Source organism: Gossypium hirsutum, chromosome A13, assembly GCF_007990345.1.
Source record: "Gossypium hirsutum isolate 1008001.06 chromosome A13, Gossypium_hirsutum_v2.1, whole genome shotgun sequence".
Lineage (NCBI taxonomy): Eukaryota > Viridiplantae > Streptophyta > Magnoliopsida > Malvales > Malvaceae > Gossypium > Gossypium hirsutum.
Window position 1 is genome coordinate 16,260,238 of NC_053436.1, and position 4,726 is coordinate 16,264,963.

The 4,726-nt window shown below is 36.9% G+C and overlaps 1 non-coding gene across 1 annotated transcript; it reads left to right on the top strand.

The window, feature by feature from the left end:
- Nucleotides 1–4,203: 4,203 nt before the first annotated feature.
- LOC121213099 (small nucleolar RNA R71) lies at nt 4,204–4,310 on the top strand. The gene has a single exon (XR_005908467.1). It is a non-coding gene; the product is annotated as a small nucleolar RNA R71 (small nucleolar RNA).
- Nucleotides 4,311–4,726: the final 416 nt, after the last annotated feature.

Here is a 4,726-nt window from a genome sequence, read left to right on the forward strand (position 1 = left end):
CGAATCATCTAACTTCCATTTGTTTGTCAAAAGCTCCTTTAAAAATTTTACGAAATTGAGCATCCACGAAAAAGTTTCAATAAATGGTAAGTTAATATGCAACTTTTTCAGAAGTTTAAGAAATTTACCAAATTGTTCGTTAGTGTGGTCTTTCTTCATTGCATTCGGATATGGAACTCGAGATTTATATTCCTTACCAACCGATTTTTGTTCATTCTGGCTTACCTTTACCTTACCTTTACTTACAACACTTTCTTGCCTTAGTTCTGGTTCAAATTCAACTAACCTTTCTTCATCTCGCATAGCAATTGCATGAAGTTGCTACATTGGGTTAGTTTTGGTGTAACAACCCGATTTTGGGCGTAATCGGAACAATGGTTTCGGGACCAAAAATCTAAAGTTGAAGAAATTAATTTATTATTAAATTGGTGTTATAGCATGATTATATGAGTGCATGAAAAATTTGATGAATTAATTGGAGCGTTTTGAGAGCTTAATTTCGAAAAAGGACTAAATCACAAAAAGGGCAAAAGTTTTATTTTACTAGATAGATATACCAAATAGCTAGAGAACCAAAATTGAGGGTCTTTAAAGTGAAATTAGGTCTTTAAATGAGTGAATGGCCGGCCATGAGACAAGGAATTAAACTAGTCAAATGGTAAGGTGAATTTTGGTAACCAAATTGAATAGAAATAAAATAAAATAAACAAAGAATGATATCATCTCTTTCTCATCTTCTTCTTCACTGAAATTTTCAGCAAAAGTAAGGGTTTTGAAGCTTTAAAATTTCAGCCAAGCTATCTTCTTGCAAGTAAGTGATTTAGATGCCTATTTTTGCTAATTTTTGTACTTTTAGAACCCTTGTAGCATGAGCTAGCTAATGGGGGACTATTTTGTGAAATGGTTGATAGTCTAGGGATTTGCCATGAAAGGATTTGTAATGTTGTTGAGTTTTTATGGAAGAAAATAAATCTTGGTTGTTGAATAAACAACTTTTGTGAAGAGGTGTTCATGAAAAACACCTATAGGGGCCATTTTGTGAAACTTGTAAAAATAGAGTGTAAGTGTGATAAATGTTTGAAATTGTGAGTTGCTATAATTATGAATTAGTTTCGGCTAGGCTTGGTTAACGTGAAAATTTGATAAAAATCAATTTACGAGCCTAGGGGCAAAATTGTAATCTTTGTAAAGTCTAAGGGCAAAATGGTCATTTTGCCAAAGTATGAATTTTGGAGTGTGTTAATTATTATGGTGATTAAATTAGTAAATTTTGTCATTTTAGATAAGAAAGACGCAATCTGGACCTAGACCGGGGAAAGACCAAGCTAGTTGAATAACTCGATCTAGTCACCTACTTTTGTATATTGAGGTAAGTTGTACGTAAATAATACAAATTAAATGTTATCATGTATCATACAATTAGTTTGGCATGAATTGTTGAGTTGTGTTAGGAATGTGAATTATGAGAATTAATGTAACAAAGACTTCCGGTTGAACATTAGGAATAGATTTAGATATTCATGTCATGACATTGGGTGATATGTACTAGTGTAAGACATGTCTGGGACATGTATCAGCCACATTCTGAGAGCCAGTGTAAGACATGTCTGGGACATACATCAGCCTTGAGATATACAAGCCAATGTAAGACATGTCTGGGACATACATCGGCATTGAGACGAGAGCTAGTGTAAGACATGTCTGGGACATGCATCGGCCTCGAGATATACAAGCTAGTGTAAGACCAGTATGGGACATGGCATCGGCACCGATAGATGAAAGCTAGTGTAAGACCTGTCTGGGACACGACATCGGCCTCTATATATGAAAGTCAGTGTAAGACCTGTCTGGGACATGGCATCGACTTTGATATGCTAGCCAGTGTAAGACCATGTCTGGGACATGGCGTCGGCATCTTATCCCATGTTTGGGGCTATTGAATATCCTGTAGTATTCCAAATAGTTCAACGGGAGATTTATGGTTTATATCGATATGAGAGAATTAATGACCATGTGGTGAGTGGTACAGGTACCTAAATGAGAATTACGAAATACGAGCTTCATTTACATTGTATGTTTAGTAAGGAAGGAAAATGAGTAAGTTATGCTTATGACCATTAGTGTATTTTACATAAAGTATGAATTGTGAATTCAACCAACGTTGTATGCTTGGTGAGAGATGAATTTGAACAATTAATATTTATGAATCCTCACTTTCGTGCGCAAACTGAGTTATATTGAGAGTATGATCACTTATGGTAACGTGTAGTTATTTCATTATTTACATACGACTTACTAAGCTTTATGCTTACCCCTTTTCCTTTCCATTTTCTTTGTAGTGCCGCCCAATTTGCCCGTGGATCAGATATCGTCAGAGGCCTCGTTCACACTATCATTTGAAGCACTTGGTATAGTTAGTTCTTTTATTTTGATTATGGCAGGTATAGGGCTTTGTCTTTTGGATTTTGTGTCTTTGTTATTTGGCCGAATGTGTTGGCTTGGGACGAAACCCTTCATTTTTTATAAGGCCACAAATAATGGCTAATATTTATCTATGATATGCAATTGAAGATGTTTCATAGATGGGAAAATTGCATGAAGGAATAAGTGCATGCTTGGATTGTTATAGTTTGATGAAGGTCGTTTTTTTTTAATTATCATGTTATGGTCGAATTGGTCTTATGTTGATGCATGGAATTGGTAATATTGATGAGGTATAAGTTAGTGCAAGTAAAGGTGGCAAAAAGGCTTGGTAGATAGCCTTATTTTTGTCCACACCGGTAGACACACGGGCGTGTGTCTAGGCCGTGTGCGACACACTGCTAGCCCCATAGGCGTGTTGTCGGACCGTATGTCTCCTACACCTTGAATTTGTAAGTCAATATGCATGGTAGTAAACACACGGGCAGAGACACGATCGTGTGTCTCAGTCATGTGGAGAACATGGCCCCTGGCTACGAAGTGTGCCTTAGCCGTGTGCCCCTAATTTGTTGCTGACGTTAGAAATAGAATGTCAAGGTTTTTACACACGGGCTGCGACACAGGCATGTCATGGTCATGTAAAGAACACGGGCTATAGAGACAGGCGTGTGCCCAGCCTTGTGAAAGCCCCTGTAGGTTCGAATTTAGAATTAAATTCACACAAGTTTAGGGCACGGGCGTGTTCCCTTGTGCTTAGGCCGTGTGAACCACACAGGCCTTGAACACGGTAATGTCCAAAATGGCCACACAGACGTGTCACCTTTCCACACGAGCGTGTGCCCCTATTTCAAGTGACATTTTTTTTAAAGTTTTCAAAAATGTTCGGATTAATCACGGATTGTTTCCAAAGAGGGATTTGGGCCTTGTAGGCCCATAGTAAGAATTTCTAGAATAAGAGTGAAAAGTTTTAAATTTGATCTAGTTTTTATGACTCAGAAATGATTGTATGCATGTGTTTAAGTCAAGTAATACCTCGTGCCCAGTCCCGGCCTCGAACTTGGGTAAGGGGTGTTACATTCGGTATTACTAGGCAAGCTACATTGTGGTCGTTCTAAAATCAATTTCGCAAGTTGACTGATTTGGTTCTTGAGCCCTTAAATTGACGCTTGTTGATTTTTAAGTGTTGTTTCGGTGTTTTGGAACAAGGTTTTTGACACCGAAATAAACTTCATCAACATCTCCTCAAGGTTTGGCTTTTTCTCTTGTTGGTAAGGTGGTTGAAAGCCTGGAGGGGGTTGTGGTCTTTAGTTTCCTTGATCACCCTAAGAGAAATTGGGATGGTTTCTCCAACCTGCATTATAAGTGCTACTGTAAGGATTATTCTGAAGTCTAGAATTATTACCCATATAGTTGATTTGTTCGTTCTCTGTGATAGGATCGTAGGGTAAATATTCTGGATTGCTCATTCCTCCTCCATTTGCATTGCATTGCATCACCGGATGTACATGCATAGAAACACATAAACCATCAATTTTCTTATTTAATTGTTCTACCTGATTTGATAACATGGTGATTGTATCTAGATTGAAAACACTAGCTGCTCTATTAGGTTTCGTCCTCATGACTTGCCATTGATAATTATTCAGTGACATCTCTTTTATAAACTCGTAAGCTACTTCAAGTGTCTTATTGTTCAACGTACCGCCGGCTACTGCATCGATTAGCTGCCTAGTTGAGGGATTCAAACCGTTGTAGAAGGTTTGAACCTGTAGCCATAGAGGTAACCCATGGTGAGGGCATCTTCTTAATAAATCCTTATACCTCTCCCATACATCATATAGAGTCTCTAAGTCAATCTACACGAAGGAAGAGATATCATTCCTTAGCTTAACTGTCTTAGCAGATGAAAAGTACTTCAGTAAGAATTTTTCGGTCATTTGGTCCCATGTTGTAATACCCCGAAAATTTTTACAGTAAAATATTATTCGTAATATAGTAAAATAAGGAAATCAAGTGACAAAAAGGGAAATTTTGAGTTATGTCAATATTAGGAAGTATATTATGATATATTAATTCAAGAAAGGACTAAATTGCAAAGATGAGAAAAGTCTTGTTGCACAAGAGTAAATACTCAAAATTTAAGGGGTTGAAGTGTAAATATAAAAAATTTGAAGGACTAATGGTGCAAATATTTTAAGGGTGCAATGATCTAGAAACCAAGAAAAATTGATGAATTAGGACCAAATTGAATAGGTGAAAAATTATGAGGGACTAAATCGTAATTTTACCAAATTAAGTGATGACT